This window comes from Canis aureus, chromosome 5, assembly GCF_053574225.1.
Source record: "Canis aureus isolate CA01 chromosome 5, VMU_Caureus_v.1.0, whole genome shotgun sequence".
In the NCBI taxonomy this organism is placed as follows: Eukaryota; Metazoa; Chordata; class Mammalia; order Carnivora; family Canidae; genus Canis; species Canis aureus.
Genome location: NC_135615.1, coordinates 73,873,921 through 73,893,148, shown reverse-complemented (window position 1 = coordinate 73,893,148; position 19,228 = coordinate 73,873,921). Strand labels below are relative to the sequence as shown.

The following is a 19,228-nucleotide window of genomic DNA, read 5'->3' as shown; positions in this document are numbered from 1 at the left end:
GCCCACAGGGTGATGTTCAGGGAATGGTGGAAGCTTCCTAAAGGATGTGGGGCTGAACCTGGGCCTCGTGAGCTGAAGCCTATAGGGGGAAGAGTGTGAGCAAATGAGTGGAGAGGGGATCTCAGTGGTTTACTGAGGGCCCTGAAATTCTAGCCCACATAGGAACGAGGCTGTACAAGGAGGGAGACACCAGTGCACAGCGGGATGAGACAGGCCATGCAAGGAACTGAATCAGGGGCCCCAGCTGGTGCCGTAGGCCGCAGACCTTCATGTCTGGACCCCAATACCCCTGACTCAGCCTTGAGCCAGGTTCTTCTCCTGTTCCCACTAGTCTTTTCCCTGGGTTTCAAGGACACACATCAACAACCCCTACCCCACCTCACCCCCCACTCGGGTGGCACTTCTTGGTACCCAGCCCAGCCTCCCCAGTCACCTAAGCACCCCATAAACATTTGTCGGATGAACTTCCCTCCAGCAGATTCTCCCCACCCCCCACAGGAAAGGCTCTGGATTGAGAGTCCCTATGTAGTGAGGTAGAGGATGAGTCACTCGAAGCAGGGGGGGGTGGAGGGACAGGGACTAGGGACTGGCAGTAAACAATCCGTGTGTGTTGACAAGATACAGAGCTCCAGGAGGCAACAACAGCGCCTGGCCAGCCAGGGGTTCCCAAGCAGCCAGTAAGGATGACAGCTCAGGGGGTGGGTAGGACCTCAGGCTCCCAAGACTTGTGGCCAGTCTGGATCCCTGGCAGGTACATGTTCCACATACTGGTTTCTTTTTATTTTTTTCTTTAATGGAAATACATTGCTTTGATGATTTTTAAACAGAACCCAAACTCATTTAAAACTTTTTTGCAACAGGATCTAAGTACAGTAAGCAGAAGGAGGATTATCTCCCAGTGGCTCTCCTCCTTTCCCTTTACCTGCTATACAAGACACCCTCTTACCTCAAATCCACACTGTGAACAGTTCAGTATACAAAATTCTAAACTATTCTGTATCTATAGTTTTAAAATTTGGTATAAATGGCATATTCTACATACTGAGCTAGAACTGCTTCTATGGGGCAGAGACTGCACCAAACACTTTGCTGAGGCATCTCATTTAAATTTCTCAACAACCTTAATGGTACTATTATTAACCCCCATTTTAAGGTAAGCGAAGAGAATATCAGCGGGATGACTGCTTCCACGCCCCAAGGTCACAGAGCCAGGGCTCCAGAGCAGTGTCTCAGACCCAAGATGACCTCACCTCCCACTGTCTCCCAGGCCCCTCCTCCGTGGAGCAACTTCACAGTGGCCATGGCCCTGCCTGGGCCACAGTATACTGAACAGTCCCCTCCATGATGGCATTAGGATGAAGGCTGGTTTCTCATACTGAAATCCTCCCTTAAGAGCCCCAGACAGTCCTGCCCCTGTGGCTGGCGGGGAAATCAGAGGGCCTCTGCTTCTCTGCTTCCACTTCTGTACCTTCACCCGACCCCATGGGGCCACTGGCATCAGTAAAGTCGAAACCATGCCCCTTGCAAGAGAGGCCCTTCTCGGCTCCCCGAATTTCAACATGTAGTGTAGAGGAAGTGGAAGCATGGAATACTCGAGCTGGAAATGAACCTGGGCTTAGTCAGGATTCAAGCCCCCCACTCCACCCCTACACCCCCACCTTCCTCTCCTGGTTCCCAGGTGGGCGGCTCCCCAGGGGTGAGGATTTGCCCTCCCCCCCCCACCCCATCCACAGCCCTTCTCCTGCCAGACTATCCTCAGGACCTGCAGGCCACAGCAGGAGCTCGAGCCGGCTGCCCATGCCAGAGGCAGGGGGGAGAAACAAGAAGCTCCATGAGAGAGGTTCCATTTCCAGAAACTTTAGACCTTGGGAAAGCTGGATTTCTCTTTTTCTTTTCCTTTATTAGGGGTATGGTCGAGTTTGTAAAATGCAAATTTAGGAGAAAACTGAAATCAAGACTACCGAATACCTGTTGTCCTTTAGTGTCCCTTCCAGTTGAAAGTCACTTAGCTTAGAAGCTTAACAATGAGTTAAATCCATTATATATAACTTGAACTTTTTCACAATATCATCAAAGCAACACAAAGAGAAATTCTATCATTTCCAGGACAACAGCCCTGCGGAAAGCAAGGCCCAGCGTCCCATTTTCAGCTGCTCCAGGGGAGGGAGGAGGGAAGCTGTGGAGGGAGAACCAGACAAGACTCTAGAGGTGCTGGCTGGGTGACAGAGGGAGAAGAGCACCCAGGGAAGCCTCCGGGGTCCCTTCCACTGCTCCCAGCTCAATCAGTGCTTCCCAGCATCTGGGGGCAGTGATAAAGAAGAGGTACCAGGTGCCCCTCGACTTGGGCTTTTCGGTGAACTCTCAGAAGGGAGAGACATCAATGAGAAAACATGACTTTCAGAGGACTGAGTTTGCAGTAGGGCCTGAGAGGATGAGGACGCTTCTGGGAGGGTGGGGCACAGGTGACCCTGAGCCTGGTGTGCATGGGGTGGACTCTTAGTGGCAAGGGCGCAGGAGCTGAACTCTCATTTCCCTACCACCAAACATGTTCCTCCTCCAGTGGTCCCCACTGTCCCAGCATCATTCAGTTGCTCAGGTCCCAAACCCCGGAATCATCCTGACTCCTTTCTCTTATACCCCATCTCCAAACTCCCTCTGGCTCTACAGTCTCCTTGTTTTTCCTTGAACAGGAGAACAGTTCCATCCCAAGGCCTTTGCATTTACTCTTCTTTCTGCCTGAAACACTGTACCACATAGTTGAACCAACAGATTCCCTCCTTCTTCCAGGTCCCTGCTCAAATGCCACCTCCTCAAGGAGATCCTCCCGGGCCTCTCTATCCACTCATCTTGCTTTATCTTTACTGTACTCACCACTACTTGAAGTCTGTATGTGCTCATGAATGGGTCCCCAATTTGCCTCCCTGAGGGCAGGCTGTCACGACTGCTGCTGAACCCCTAGCACCTAGAGTTGTACCCATCACACGTAGGCTCACTATCAGTATTCGCTCATCTGACCAACTTCTGCCTCAATGACCTAACAAGGTTGTTGTGAGGAGCACGTAGGACCACAGATAGGAGAGCACTGAGCAAACCAGAGGCTTTGTTTGGTGGATTAACTGGAGAAGCACTCCGGTTCCTCTAGCAGCTTTCCCTCAATACTCCCCAGGGCAGAAACTTGTCACACTTGAATCCACTCACACTGTGCAGTTGATGGGTTGTCTCCCCCTGCAGACAGCTCTCAAGGGCAGGGACTCTGTCCTAGTCATCTTTCACCCTCCGGCACTTAGCACAGAGCCTGGCACGTGGCAAAGATCGAGACTTGTCTGTTGAGCCTGCATGACTATCCAAGGGCAGGATTCCAGCCTGATTTAACCTCATGTCCAGAATGTGTCAGCAAGCTTGTGTGCACTGAATACCAACTGAACTGGCCTGACCTAAAGTTAGGGAGGCACTGGGGGCCTTTGGGGCACAGCAGTGGCATGTGGAAAGGTGGGAGGTGTGGGTAGAAGGTGTGTGGAACAAGCATGCTATACTGAGTTTTTATCAGGCACAGGTGACAGTGAAGGCTGGAAAGGAAGTGATGACCTAGGTGGGCACAAAGCAGCCATTTCTCTGGGCAGTAGACAACAGATGAAGAAGCAGTTCGAAGCAGACACTCTCCCAAGATCACATGGGTAGCAGCAGAGCCAGGTCACAAATCTGGGACTATTGACTCCCAATCCAGTGCTCACACAGAGTCATCAAAAGGCTCTAGTCTTAGATGATGTGAAAGTCCTGCCAGTAAACACCTCGGGGAAGAAGTAATGGGAGATGGTACTGGACACCCCCACCCCCCAGCTTGGCACCCTGGAGTGGGGAGAGCAGTCCAGTTGCAGAGCTGTTAAGGCTAAGCTCCAGGGGCACTTGTACAACCTCTTGCAGATTCCAGCAGGATCAAGGAGCCTGCCCACCCCTCCCCCAGTCACCTCCAAATGCCTCAGGAGACCAGAAAGCTATATTCGGGGAGAGGAAGAGCCCAAGCCAAACCCAGGCTGGGGATTGATGCAGAGACCTGGGTTCCGATCTAGACCCTGCCACCAACTTACTAGGTGCTTCGAACAAGCCCATGCCTTTCTCGGGCCTTCCCCATCCTCAGAGGATGTTGAGGGCCTTTTCAGCTCTGATATCTGACCAGTGAGCTCTGCTATTAGACAAAGCACTTCATGCTCACCATCTCTGTGCATGCCAACGAGCACAGTACCCTGAGCCCAGGACAGCTTCGCGGTGTAAGACAGCACGAAGCATGGGCTGGTGTAAAGAGCCCTGGTCTGCCAACACAGGAGCTGGCTTCTGTCCCAGTTCTAAACCTGAACTTCTCTGTGATCTCCGGCAAATCACAGTCCTGCCCCGAGCCTCACTTCCTTCCTCTCTAGCATGGCGATAAGCAATGCTCAGGGCACTAGGTGGCTGTGAGGAAGAGAAAGTCAGGTCTTGGATGGAGGGGTGGGATGGCAAGGGGCCTCTATGTTCCCAGGCAGCAGAGCATGTCTGCTTTCCGGGGCTCGGCCTACTCTGCAGCCGCCTGACTTGGGTTCCACAGGGACACAGCAGGAATATCATGCCACCAGGGGGGCTAGGCCTCCCGCTGGAACAGAGGTCACTCACTGGCTCGCTCTGGAGCCAGGGCCTAGTGAGAGGAGGTCCCAGCAGTCAAGTGCTCCGGAGGACTGAGGCAGAGCAACTGGGCCTGGGCCAGGGGAGGTGGTCCCACATGCAGGGTGGAAGATCCTCAGTGACACAGCTGGGAAAGGTGACATCTGGAAAAACAAGCAAGGATACAGTTGCCTCAGGGATCTGTCTGAGGTTTCAACCCAAACTCACTCAGCTGGGAGCCCCGTGGTTGAGAGTATGGTCTTGAGAACCAGGGGCCTGGTTCCCTGGCTCTGCAACCTACAAGCCATGTCTCCCCTGCAGATACTCTGACTCTCAGGTGAATCTCAGTTTCTCCATCTGAGAAGTGGGCTCATAATCATTTCTATTTCAAGGGCTGTTCTGAGGATCCAGTGAAATTATGTATCTGGAGCCAAGAACTGCCAAAGAAAACTCTCAGCAAAGGGCACAGTCCCATCTCTGTACCCCTAGTCCCCAGGCCCACAGAGGGCCTGCTGGCATCAGGGCACAGCTGCCAGGGAAGCAGCCACAGTTGGGAGATGGGGCCACACTCTGAGGCAGCCCCTCTGAAACAGGGCTTGGTACCTTGTCCCTGTCATTGTTGGTTCCAGGTTGAGCCCGGTGGCAGAAGCCTATGGAGGTGCTGAAGGGAAGGGGAGAGGAGGCAGAGGGGGAAAGTAGATTGAGGCAAGGGGAGACAGAAAGAGAGTCGGGGGGAGGCTGGGAGAGGCAGAGGAGGCTAAGGGGAGGCACAAGCCCTCTGGATCCCCACTGAACCTATTTCTTGTCCCCTTTAAAATCTGTAGAACTGCTTTCTAGGGTACCTGAGTACACACAGGAACTGTGGACGTAGCTGGGCCATGCACATGCAGGTTCCCTGAAACCTCAGCAACAAGCCTCAGAGGCAGGCTGGCAGAGTGGGAGGCCAGAGTTTCCCCGAAGCAGGTGCCCAAGGCATCCGTCTCCAGGAGATGCACTGGAAGGCTCCCACACACTTCTGAGAGCAGCCCAGCTGGCTGAGCATCCTGAGGAGGGAGACACAGAGGGCACACTTGGAGGGCCTCTCCCTGCCTCCTCTCCCTATCCACTGGAACAGTTTGTCACCTCAGGCCTCCAAGAGCCATGAGATGTACTGAGTGGATGGGAGAGCTGAGCATGCTCAGTGGAGGCTGCCCTTTAGAGGACACTGCAGAGAAAGGATGAGGACACGGCTGGCTGCAGGCCTTGGTCCTGGTGCCAGGAGGGCCCAGAGCTACAGAAACAGCAAAGGGAGGTCAGGTCTCTCCTGGGGTTCAAGAAGAAGCTCAGTAAGAAGCTATAGGCGGTTAGAAGAGACAGCCTTCTGAGACCATTCCAGCCCAACCCCTCCATTCCATAGATGCAAAGAATAAAGCCCAGAGAGGGCAAGGACCTCGGCCAAGGTTACATAGCAAGGTGTTGGCAGAGTCAAGATTCAGCCTGAGGACTCACACTCCAAAGCCAGTCCTCGTGTGGAATGCAGTGCCACCTCTCATTACTCCTAACTTTACCTACAACTACCTTTTACCGAGCACCTCACTGTGACGTGTTGTACGCCTTAACTGTGTGCGTTCCTTAAAAGTTCTCTGACCTACGTATCATTCTGCAGCTGAGGAAACTGAGGCAGGGAACGGTGAAGAGACTTCATTAACCAAGGTCCTACAGTTAGGTCTTTCCCACTCCAGAGCTTCGGACCAGCATGCTTCCCCCAGCTCTGGGCCCTGGCTTTCTGTTCTGCTGTGCTGGGAACAGGAGGCCCTGTTTGCTTTGGGCTGTCATCTGCTTGCCAGGGGACTTTGGGAGTGAGATACCCACCCTCTCTAAACTCCTGGTTTCCTCTAAGATCCCCAGCAGCGGGCAGCCTGGGTGGCTCAGCGGTTTAGCGCCACCTTCAGCCCAGGGTGTGATCCTGGAGACCCAGGATTGAGTCCCACGTGGGGCTCCGGGCATGGAGCCTGCTTCTCCCTCTGCCTGTGTCTCTGCCTCTCTCTTTCCTTGTGTCTCTCATGAAGAAATAAATAAAAATCTTTAAAAAGGGAGGGGGGGACGGGAGGAAGGGGAGGGGGGTGATCCCCAGTAGCATCAATACATCCTGGTTCTGTGTGTGTTCTGCCAGCAGAGACAGGAGCTGTCTGGTATCCCAGTGAAGAGAACAGAAACCTGGAGGCACCTGCCAGGCCTGGGTGAGGCCTGCAGGGCCCCTTCTTAACACCTGCGTGCACTGCTCTGGGGGACACAGTGTGGTCCACTAGCCACGTGCCAGCATGGGAAGGGAGAACTGTCACCAAGTCAGGTGCTTACTCATTTGGCCTCAGCAATCCCATAAGGTAGGCATTATTTCCATTTTCCAGAGGAGAAACTGAGGCATGGAGTTTAAAGAATTTGCCCCAGTGGCACCCAGCCAGGCAGCAACAAAACTGATACCTGATTCCAGGGCTGTCTGACTCCAGAGGCTGAGGTCTGTGCTAGCACCCGGCTGCTCAATAGGACATGACCTGTAACTGCTTCCTGGGGGTGCTCTCCACCAAGGGGACAGGTTCTGGAGTCCAGCCCACAAGTGGTTATGCAGTGAGGGCCTGGCTGGAGGCTAGGAGCCCATCAGTGATGAGGTGAGCACACAGGGGCAAGGTCCCAGGCAGGCTGAGAGGCTGCCGGCCTGCCGCCTTGCCCACCACCAGTGTGCCCCATAGAAGTCACTGTCCCACAACCTCAAACCATCCAGTGAGAGAGGCACTATCACACTCACATCACAGACAAGGAACCCGCAGCTCAGAGGGGCTAGGCCACTTGCCCAAGACCGCCTAGCTGGTAGGGGGCAAGGCCAAACAGGATTCGAGCCCAGGAAGCTGACTCCAGAGAGGCTGGGTGCTCATCCTCCGGGGTATTTCTCCATCATGTTCCTCATCTGAGTCACAAAAAAAAGCTGGATGAGTATTTCTCAACTCTCCAAAGGATGGCCCTAACTAGACTGTCTCAGAATGTTCAAAAGGAGCAGAGTGGGGTCCCTGCTATGGTACTAACTATGCTTATTATCCATAAATGGATAGAATACCGGCCCTGAGTGCCAATCCCCATGTGCCTGGACTCTGGGCCTCGGGTTTGCCCAGCCACACAGTGATAGGGCCAGGTAACCTATTAAATAGCCTGTTCACTCTGGCTTCCTAGATTTAAGGCCACTGGGTTCCACCACTTTCTTGTGCATGTGACCCTGGGTGAGCTAGTTAACTTTTCTGAGCCTCGCGGTCCTCATTTATAAAACAAGGATGCCTCCTCTTGCCTCACAGGGTCAGATGAGGCCCACCAAAGATGATGAAGGCAGAGAGTGCCACACAAAGCGAGAGGTCCAGCAGAGGTGGCCTCCTATTCTTGGTGCAGGACTTCTGTGACATCACCATTCACTGCCACCAGGACATGTGTCACTGCACAGCCTTGCCCTGAAAGTGAATACGAGGGCTCACACCCCACCCTGGACCAACAGGGCACTCCCAGCAGCCCTACCCAGCCACCTGATATCACTGCCATGGTGCTTTCATAAAGAGCTGTGGCTGCAAAAGAGGCGGGAGCCAGAGTACAAGGAGCCACTTCTGCCTTTGTGTGCCTGGTACCCAGTGCGGCGGCCAGATACAGGGGGAGTGGAGCCCACCTGGGCTGGTTCTGTGCCAATCTTATCATGCCAATTCTTCCTGGGGAGGAGCAGGGTAAATGAGGCACAGGCCCCCGCCCAGGCTGGTCAGGGTTCTGCTTCCGGATTCCTGACCTCAAGTCTACACCGGTCAGCTCACAGGCTTGGGGGAGCCCTCTCTATCCTCTTATAAAGCTGGGATGGCAAAGGCTCAGGTGATCTGAACACTATGATATAAGATGCCTCAGAGACTACGCAACTCCGGGCTGTTACCTGCAGGAGGGGACAGGGAGCAGGGGTGCTGGCTGGCTCCTTAGGGAGAGGCAGGGAGCTCTGTGGGGCCGGGGAATGGACAGAAGTTCAAGCTTGGGGGCACAGTTAGGACGGAGAAAGTGCTGTAGCCTTGACTGGGGCAGCATCTCTTCCCTACCCAAGCCCCCTACACCTCTGCCCCACCTGCCCGCTTCCCCACCCTCCTGGACCAGAGGGTGGTCAGCACCCCCTCCGCTGGGGCAGTGGTGGGAGCTCAGAAGCTGCGGGGCCAATGTCTCCCTTGATTTGATTCTGGCTCCATCACTTGCTGGTTCTGCAGCCTTCCCTGGGCCGTGGTTTCCTCACAGGCAAGAAGGCAGGCTGGGCTCACTTCTCAGAGGCCCGTAGCTCTGACAGTCCGTGATTTTACATAATAAGCAGCACACGTGCGTCACTCTCCACCTCGTACTTTCCACTTTGTACTTTGCTGTATGTTATCTTCTACCCTAACATTGATCTTTCCTGTATGTTATCGCGTTTAGATTTAGACCTTGTGGCATCCATATGAGGCAGGTGTGGGTTCTCCTGCATTAAAGAGAAGAAAACCAATGCTCGGGGCATTTAAGCCCAAGAACACACCCAAACAGGGAACAAGAGAACAAGGCTTGCACCCAAGGTTCCAGAAGCCAGGAGGAAGCCTGAAAGCAGCCCTGCCAGGCCAGAGTGGAAAGCCCCGGGTGACTGGTTCAGGAGCTCATTCCAGTCTGTTCCTCTTAAAGCTGCTCCTTCAACGCGGATAAGGGAACTCTTAAAAAGTCAGACGAAATAAAAACAGGTAAGTTGCAAAAGAGTATAAACAGCATGATTACTATGTAACTATTTTTATTAAAAAGAACTCCAGGGTCTCTGGGGTAGTGCAGTCCGTTAAGTGTTCCACTCTTGGTTTTGGCTCAGGTCATGATCTCAGGGTGGTGACATCCGCACTCAGCACAGAGTCTGCCTAACTAAGTTCCTCTCTCCCTCTGTGCCCTGCCGCCCACCATGTGCACCCTCTCCCTAAAAATAAATTAATTTAATTTTTTAAAAAACTTCACACGACAGTCAAATCCAGGCAAACAGTGATTGCAAAGCGATCAGCTCTAAAGGGCAGGTGAGTGAAAGGGACAGGATTTGCATTTTTTCTTTACACACTTCGGTAGTGTTTGAATGTTTGGTTCCTTTTTATGAACAACAACCACAATCTGGGAGAAAAAAATGTTTTGGGCACCCGCTCTAAGTCCAAACTCAGTATGAAACACTTTCCTATAATAGATTATTTCATTTAATTTCCCAAAACCCTATGGAGCATAAGAATGTTCACAGCAGCATTATTCATAATTGTCAAAGGGAACCAGGGGCGCCTGGGTGGCTCAGTGGTTGAGCATCTGCCTTTGGCTCAGGTCATGATCCCAGGGTCCTAGGATCAAGTCCCGCATTGGACTCCCCTCAGGGAGCCTGCTTCTCCCTCTGCCTATGTCTCTGCCTCTCTCTGTGTGTCTCTCATGAATAAATAAATACAATCTTAAAAAAAATGGGAATCAACTCAGATGACCATTGGCAGGAGAGTGAACCACTGTGGCTTCTTCACACAAGGCAATGCTGCACAGCAATAGAAACACACTCATGCATGTGACAACAAAGAGGAACCTCCTGAGTAGGCTGTGCAGAAGCAGCCAGATACAAGCAGTACCCACTGTCTGACTCCGGTTATATTAAGGTCAAGAACAGGTACAAGAAACTGATGATGACAGAGGTCAGAACAGCAGTTACCCCAGAGGAATGTGGGGGTATGGACAGCAAAGGGCATGAGGGGACTTTAGGGGGACACACAGATATCCTCTCACTTGCTTGTTTTGTTAACTTCGTCGCAAACATTGGTAAATCATCACTGAGCTGTTCACTTTAAGATTAGCACACTCTGGGCAGCCCGGGTGGCTCAGCAGTTCAGCGCCACCTTCGGCCCAGGGCGTGATCCTGGAGACCCAGGATGGAGTCCCACGTCGGGCTCCCTGCATGGAGCCTGCTTCTCCCTCTGCCTATGTCTCTGTCTCTCCCTCTCTCCTGTGTTTCTCATGAATAAATCAATAAAATCTTAAAAAAAAAAAAAAAAAAGATTAGCACACTCTACTGTATGCATTTCTGCATGTTATCCCTCAATTAAATAGAGGGAGGGGAGGACAAGCTGAAAAAACCATGCAAGGGAGAATCACATACAGACGAATGATGTTCACAGGTCAGGTACTCGGCCTAATGTCACATAGCTGGCAGTAGCGCAGCCGGGATTCGAAGCCAGGTCTGCTGGACTCTCACAACCTTAAGCCACCAGGCTCTGCTAACTGTACTGTACTGGCTGTACCACAGGATGCCTTGAATCTCCACCATCTGGGCCCCGGCACAGGCATCCCCGCCTCTGCTTGCTCCTCACTGCTAATCACTGGTGGCTGTGGTTCAGTCACCTGCTCATGGTGAGAGGAGCCCAGCTCAGCACACTCAGAGCTGCTGTTTCACCCGCTACATGCCACAGGGAGCAGAGGCCAGCCCCACAGCTAAAGCTTTGGGCCTGGGGACCCCTGGGTGGCTCAGTGGTTTAGCACCTGCCTTTGGCCCAGGGCCTGATCCTGGAGTCCTGGAATCGAGTCGAGTCCCACGTCAGGCTCTGGGCATGGAGCCTGCTTCTCCCTCCTCCTGCGTCTCTGCCTCTCTCGCTCTATGCCTATCATAAATAAATAAATAAATCTTTAAAAAATAATAATAATAAAGCCTTAGGCCTGCTGGGAGCCAGGACTGGAGGTGTGCTCTGTGCTAGGAGAGGTACCCTGGACACAGCTTCTCGCCATAATGGGCTCTGGCCCACAGTGATGGAACTTCAGATGGGGAAGGACAGCTGAGCAGCAGAGGTGGGCCTGGGCTTCGCTCTGACACCTGGCCAGGTGCTGAGGCTGCTGGGGCACAAGCCTTACATTGCCTCCGAAAATCATACACCTGCCAGTCAATCATACACCCTCTTCCCAACAGGGGAGCAGAGGAACTTTCAGGAACTTGGCTCCTCCAGAGCCACCCACTCTGCTTTAAATTCCTAGCCCAGGCTCCCTCTCTCCTCCTTCCAAGGGAGCCACCTCCTGCTGCTAGGCATGGATCCCCCCCTCCTGCTACATCCTTTCATTCCCCCTCCAACTCCTACACAATCCTTGTCCCAAACCATTTCCCGCAGTTTTCCATCTGATCAGTTTCTTGGGAAGGATAATTATCTACGGAGGGAGGAGGCGGAAAAGTCCCAGAGCCAAGAACACTGTGAGAAACTTCATCTAATCCATTCTCCACCTGCCAAGAGACCCTTCATCCTCAACACAGGCCAGCTGCGATCATGCCTCACCCCAAAACCTCACCACTTCCCGTCACTACAAGAAAGAGTCCATACTCCTCAACATTGAACCAGAGGCCTTCCTGATTTTTCCCAATTTAGGTTCAGGCTCTGTCACCACTGCATTTTAAGTGGCAGTGCCAGAACCAAGCCCCGTCTGCCACCAGGGCCCACGTTGCTCCGTGCCGCCTCCTGGTGTCACTTCAGCCTGTATGGGGGCTGTTTACATGTCTGTCTCCCACACACAACTGTCAGTACCACCAGGGTGGGAGCCCCTGCCCTCACAGCTGTGCTGACACACGGCAGGTGCCTGGAGGCCAGCTGAAGAGAACCTGGGACACCCAGGGCCAGCCACCTCACCTGCAGAGGGAACAGGGGGCTGTTTCAGGGGGAATTGTGGGGAGGAACGAAGACACCCTTACACCGTCACAGAGGGCCTCTGCATTAGGGGCTTGGGAGACCTGGACTAACCCTGGCTCTGTCACTGTCCACTGCAGCCTGTGGGCAAGTCATTTCCTCTCTGGCCTTTTGCTTCCTCCTCTGTGAGATGAGGGGGTTGGGCTAGGCTCTATGACTGCTCACCAAGCATTTGCCAGCCTTACTGCTGGGTGCTCTCCACAGCACTGTCAAGGACCGCCCCCCCCCCAGGTCTGCCTGCCAGGCCCCCCAATGCTGCAAGAGCTGGCAAGTCTAAGCCTCTTGGTCCCCAACCCCCTTATCTTTTCTTTCTCCAGCCTGGATCCCTCACTCTGTCCCTCGCATCCTTCGTAACAATAAAATCTGATTCTCTGATTCTAAGCTTGGTCTTTCTGGGTCTGGCAGCCACCCAGGTCATGTGGAACCATAGATTCAGCAGGGAACAGACATGTCAGAAGCCTGGCACTTGGCTACACCAAGGCTCGCACAGGACAGGTCTGGTGACTGCTTGCCTGCAGGCGCTAGGGTGGGGCAGGGGAGGAGGAGGCAGGAGTCCAGCAGAGCCTGGCGTCCTCTCAGCCCCTCCCTTCCTCATGTGCCCTCATGCCCCTCCTGCTCTGCTCCTGCTCCCTGTTCACCCTTTCCTGGGAAGGGCTCTCCCAGGCTGGAGCTTCTGTCCCACTGCTGGTCTGGACACAGGTGCCTGCATGGAAGCTTCGTACCTGTTGCTCTCCTAGACCTGGGCCGAGTGGCCATGGGCCAGGACTTGCTTTGCTCAGCTCACTGAGGCCAGCACAAAGCCAGAGCCAACTCTCCATCTCCGGCTCCTGGGCTGCTCTGCACATCCCTTCCCACATCAGACCACATCACCCTGATCAAAAGCGTTCAATGGCACCACATAGCACCTAGAACCCAACCCAAGGCCAACCCAACCCACTCTTAACACTGTCTTCCCCTCCATTCTCAAACCACATCTCCTTCCCTCCCCCTCCTTCTCATTCTACTCCGAGTTCCTCAAACATGCCTTCCCCATGGCCCCTGGTCTTTGGAAGGCAAGCTCCTTCTTGTCATTTACTCAGCTCAAAAGCCACCTCCTTAGAGAGGCCTTCACTGAGGATCCAAAGGAGCACATCTCTCTCATATTTATTTTCTTCAGGATACTTATCACTGCCTGATACCATTGTGTCTACCGCCCAACACCCCACACTGGCATGCGAGCCCCCCGACACCAGGAGCCTCCTTGTCTTTCTCCTGGCTGTGTCCTCAGCACCCAGAATAGTGTCTGATGTGGGAGGAGGGAGGTGCTACACACCAGACTCGGCGGCCAGGGAGGCCTCTCTGAGATGACCTCCGATGCAGGGCCTGGACAGGGAGCTGGCCTGTGGTGGGCGGTCTTCCAAGCGGCTGAGAGCAAAGGCAGAGGCCCTACAGAGGAAGGTGCACCTGAGAAACTGAGGCAGGCTGGTGTGAGCGAGACATGGGAAGGACAACAGGCAGCGAGGGTGAGAAGTATAGCCACACCTCTCCTGGATTTTCCTCTTATCCCAGGTTCATCAGGAAGCACTTGGAAGGTTTAAAGCAGGGGAATCCTGAGTTCTGGTTTGCATTTCTGAACAATTCATCCGGCTGCTCCATGGAGAACTGATTATAGGCAGAGGGGAGTGCAGCCAGGAGCCCGTTCAGGAGGCCCCTGGAGTCACCCAGTTACAGACGCTCGCACAGGGCTTGGACAGGGGGAGCAGAAGTGGAAATAGAGTGAAGGGCGAGTCTTGGATCTGTGCAGCCATGCTTTCTAACTGCCTGAGGAGCCCTCTGGCTGGAGTTCTCAATGCCTGGGAATCCAGGCTAGCCCACCTACCCAGTCTTATTTCTCACTGACCCCCAGCCCAGACTATCCCCCACACCCAGCCAGGGTGCCTCACTCACATCCACAGCTCAGAGCCTCAGCTGATGCTACAACCCTTGCCTCATCTGCCCCCCACCCCTTTGCGAGGTCTTGTGAAGGCACCTGCACAAAGGTCTCTGATCTCCCCTCATTCAAGCCACATCTCCCTTCTCCCTGAAGTCCTCCTAGGCTGAGGTATGGCACAGCAATCACTGGATGCTTTTATTCCATTTCACTCCCTGAGGTGGCTGTAAAGACACACGCACCAGGACTTGCACCCTTCAGGGTTGCCGTGACACTCGGACAACAATGTACCGTGAAGAGCCCTTAGCACAAGGCGAGGCACTTGGTGGGTCCCAGAAAACAACAGCTCCCTCCTTGCCCCCTGCACACAGCGACATCCAGCACCAGGGCTCACAGCCCACAGGGAGGCTCAGCTTCTCAGCCCAGCCAAGCAGGAGGGTGAATATGTTTGGGGCTGAGGTTAAATGGCTGAAAGACACCCCAAAAGGTTTTACCAGAAAAGGTCAATGGTTCTGCATTATCTATGGCTCTGTATTATTCACATCTCTGTGCCTTTCTCCAGCTCCACCCTGCAGGTGAGCAAACACCTGCTTAACCTTCAAGGCTCAGTTCAAAACTCTGGGAAGCCTTCTCTGCTCCACCTCCCACCCATCTCCTCCTGTGCACCCACAGCACTGTGGGGCCCCACTGCAGCATTTCACAGCCTGTCACAGGTGCCTATTTATGTGTCAGTCTCTCCTATGAGGCTGGGATTATGTTTATTCATCTCTCCATCTCCAGCACAGCATTTCTGAGGCACGAATCAGTGTTTGTTGAATGTGTGCCTCCCCCTCCCAGCTGAGACCAAACTCAGACCCCTCAGCTCAAGGCTGCATCTGCATGCCTACCCCAGTCCTGGTGACAGTCAGCATTACCCAGTGCCCTCTGGCTCTCACACCTAAAAACCATCTTCCAATCATTCACGTTTCCTCTTCCTTGAATGCTACAGGCATAGTGGTCACTCCACTTCTGAGTGTTTTTGATGTGCCTGGAACTTTGCACACATTACCTGTTTCACTGGAGAAACTGAGGCTCAGCGAGGGTGGTGGAGTTGCAAAGCAGCAGAACCTCTGTCCTTCATACTGGCACAGTTCACCTGGCACCTCATCATAGCCGGGCCTATTTTAAAAACCATCATCTGTTCTGCAAAATTTAGTGCTTTTATAGCTACGCATCAAGTTGTCATACAAAGTTGTGCTTTGCTCATTAAATGTTTCAAGTGATAAGTCTTGCTACTACGGCTGGATGGTGAAATGACTATTACATAGGAGAAATAGCAGAGAACTTGGAATGAAAAGCCCTCACTCCGGCTTCAGCCGTGCCAGTGAGGCTTATATGCTCCTAGGCAAGTCATCTAACCTCTTGGGACCTCAGTTTCCGCATTCGTAAAAAGGAGAACAGCATCTCCCCAGAAAGTTTCCTGATGCAGGTTGTAATGTGCTTTAGCCACCTTAGGAGTGTATTCATTAAAAGGATACATATGACTGATCCACAGCCACCTCACATCTGCACTTCGCACAGCACTGGACACACAGCGGGGCATCAGTAAGCCTTGCTGAGTGATTATTCAGTTGCTGGGAGATTCGAGAGTCAGAAGAAACAAGCCAGTATTTCCCTTCCTCCTGACCCTAGAGGGATTCCTGAGTGCCACCATTTATCATGTGTTTGGAATGTGCCAAACTCTGTGACACCCATCTTCCCAGGGCTCTCCCCCTGAACCCTTCCAACGTTGCTGCCAGGTGCCACTTTGCGTGGCAGGTGATCAAACTAAGACTCAAAGAGGGGAAGGGACTTGCCCAAAGTCACGGTGCCACAAAGTGGTAGAGCTGAAATCTGAATCTAAGTCCATGGTGGGGCAAAGCCTGTGTTCCTAACCACTATGTTCCCAAAGGGAATTGGTCTGGGACACTCCTAATTCCAAGGCCTTCCCCCAACTCGAAGCTTCTGGCTGTGCCCAGTGAGACCCATTTCACTCAAGCATCTCATCTAAATCCTACTTATTCTTCAAGGGTTAGTTCAACTATCACTTCCACAAAACCCCCTTCCTAACCTCCCAGGTGGTAAGGTCTTTCTGCCTCTTTTAAACCTTCAGAGAATTCCATCTGTACCTCAAATCACTCCCACTTTCTACTGCCTAACTGTCCTGCATCTATATGGCATTTCTCAGACCAGTCCCTGAATTCCTCAAAAGACATGGTTCTCATTCATCTTTGCTTGGTCTGCCAGCCAGGCTGGCCAGGGGAGGGTGGGGTGGACTCCTGTTCCCCTCCTCCACCAACTTGTAACATGAGTCTTGGGCTGTGCTGAGTGAGGTGAGCTGGCTCTGCCTCAAGCAGGCATCCTGCCTACCTGGTACAGCATCCAGATTCCTGTGGGCCCTGGCCCAGGACCCAAAAGATAAGATCTTGATGCCTCGTTTGATGGCAAAGATGCTATAAAAAGCACAGCACCCAGGCTCAACACTGGCTTGTGATGGAGTCCAAAGCCTTTGCACTTGGTTTTCCTGCAAGGAGGGGCTGTGTGGCCAAGGCCAAATGGCTTCCTTGCCAGGAACAGCTCTTGGATTGATACTCCAGCAGGAAGTTGCCCTTTGTAGGCTTAAAGGACCCATCAGAGTCACCAATGCTTAGAAACCAACATCCAGGCCAAAGACCACAGCCCTTCCTACTGGTCCATGTCTTACTGTCCAGAGACCCCTGAGTTATTAGTTAAGAGAGCAAGAAAAGCCTCCCTCTGCCATTGAACTCCTGTGTGGCTCTGGGCCTCAACTGGAAAATGAGAGGAAGGGATCAAAACATTTTCATCTCCCTTCTGGGCCCCTGGGCCACAGGTTACCATAAGGTTCTTTCTATTTCTAGCATTCTGCAGGTAGAAAAATATTCTCTACTTTCACTCCCAGAATTGGTAAGAGCAGGAGATAAAGTGTCCCAGTCCAGAAATAGCAAAGGCCAATCACGGTTGCCTAGCACTGTGCCCTCAAAGCCTGTCCCCTTCAGAGGCAATCCCTTGTCTCTGCTGCCTCAAAGGTAGCTGCTTCCCCTAACAGAAACTCAGAGATGTGTCTGGGCCCTACCGACTTTAGGAAAAATGGGGAGAGGCCTGAATTACCTTTCAGGGTGTGAACTGGACTCACCATGGAGACCTAGCAGACCCTGGGGGTAGAAGGAGCCCAGCACCTTCCCTGCCAGCACAGTAGGGCAGGGCAGGAGGAGCCTGCTGCACCTGCTTTGATCCCCAATCCAGAAAAGCTTTTCTCTACTTTACAGGGTCACTTTCCTTTCTCTTCTCCCAGGACACAGCTTACTCATTCTGACTGGGTTCAGTTCCCTTGCCTAGAATGAGTTCTACAGTCTCCCAGGCAAATCCCACTTGCCCTGGGGTTCAGTACAGTACTTTGCCCAAGGAAAGTCCTTTACCGTTCTTCAAATTTTCACAGCACAAAAGTTCAAAGCTCCTCAACTTTGTGGGTCCACACAGATCCCTCGGAAAATCTGTGGCTAGTACTACTCTCTCTCTGATAAAAACACATACATACAATGTCTGCAGACTATCTTGGGGGGCCCATAAGTCCCCTGAACTCCACCATGGACTCAGAAAGACTCTTAGGAACACCTAGGTGGCTCAGTCAGTGGAGCATGCAACTCCTGTGAATTCAAGCCTCACACTGGGTGTAGAGCCCACATACATAAATACATAAAAAGAAGTATCTTAGAAACCTAAATCCTAGAAGAAAAGCAGGTCATCCAGTCCATTCTCCCACCTAAGCCAGAATCCCTTCCAAAAGCAAGTCTTACCAAACGATGTTCATCTTCTCCACCTGGCCCACTCCTCAGGACCACTCCTTCAGGAAACCTTCCCTCATGTCTCCTCCTCTAATCCAATGCCTCATCATCCCAGCCTGAGCTACACACTCTCCAAACCTCGTATTTTGTCTTACTTCTCCAGCAACCAAGCTGGCTCTCTGCGAACCTGTTCATTTGATCTCATAACCCTGACTGGAGTTGGAGAGGACCATGATCCTATATTTGGGAATTCCGTACTCTGAAGCCAGGGCTGATGACAGCAGTGGCCCATCTCCCAAAAGGCCTCAGTCTGCCCAGGCCTCACCAGAGCAGGAGCTCCTCTGGGATGACTGCCTTTCCTACTGAAAACTCCCAGAGAGGCCTTTCTTTCAATAACTGGAATCGACAGATAGGAAAACTAAGGCCCAGGGAGGCAAAATGACTTACCATAGGTCAATCTGCAAGAAAGAGCCAGAGCTAGGACTAGGATCCAGGTCTCAGCCTAGAACTCTTTTTCCTTTATACAAATGGTTTTATGAAAACTAAATCTATCCTCATACTCCCACACTCATATATGCATAGAGAATTTATGAAAAGAAGCACAAGAAAGTTAACTCTGGGGAGTAAGACAGTCGGGTTATCAGAGAAATAAGGAGGGAACCTTTTACTTTTTACCTTAATACCCTTCCAGACTGTTAGTTTTATTTCTGTTTGTTTTGTTTTGACCACAAACATGTTTTATTTATTCATATTTTAAAAATAAATCTGCCACAGAAAGGAGATTCTGGCCCCAGCCCACTCCCAACACACATAAAAACAAAGAGAAGCCATAAGTCAATCTGTCTAGGCACAACCATAAATTAGTGCAGATTGCCTTCTTGCATGGTTTATGGACACTGGTCTCATTCATTCACAGTCACGGTGCAGTTGATGGCTTGAAGAATCTTCCCGGGAAAAGTTCAATTCAATTAGGCCTCTTGGCAGCTCCCTGAGGAAGCTCTGGTATCTTGCTTTTACTTACACAAATGGAGGGCAGACCAAACAGAACCAGACTTTTCCAGAGAGACCCCACCCAGCCCAGAGAGGATGCCCTTAAAGACTCTCCATTAGAGCCAAGCCCAGGGAAGTGGCGAGGGAGG

General features: G+C 52.4%; 1 protein-coding gene and 1 long non-coding RNA gene across 2 annotated transcripts in view; both read right to left on the bottom strand.

The window, feature by feature from the left end:
* SLC9A1 (solute carrier family 9 member A1) overlaps nucleotides 1-19,228 on the bottom strand; it is a 48,690-nt gene that overhangs the window by 20,737 nt on the left and 8,725 nt on the right. The gene's annotated exons all lie outside the window — the stretch shown is intronic.
* On the bottom strand, nucleotides 1,878-5,757 carry LOC144314605 (uncharacterized). The gene is made up of 2 exons (XR_013380475.1): nucleotides 5,475-5,757; nucleotides 1,878-4,796 (listed from the first exon to the last, which is right to left on the bottom strand). It is a non-coding gene; the product is annotated as an uncharacterized LOC144314605 (long non-coding RNA).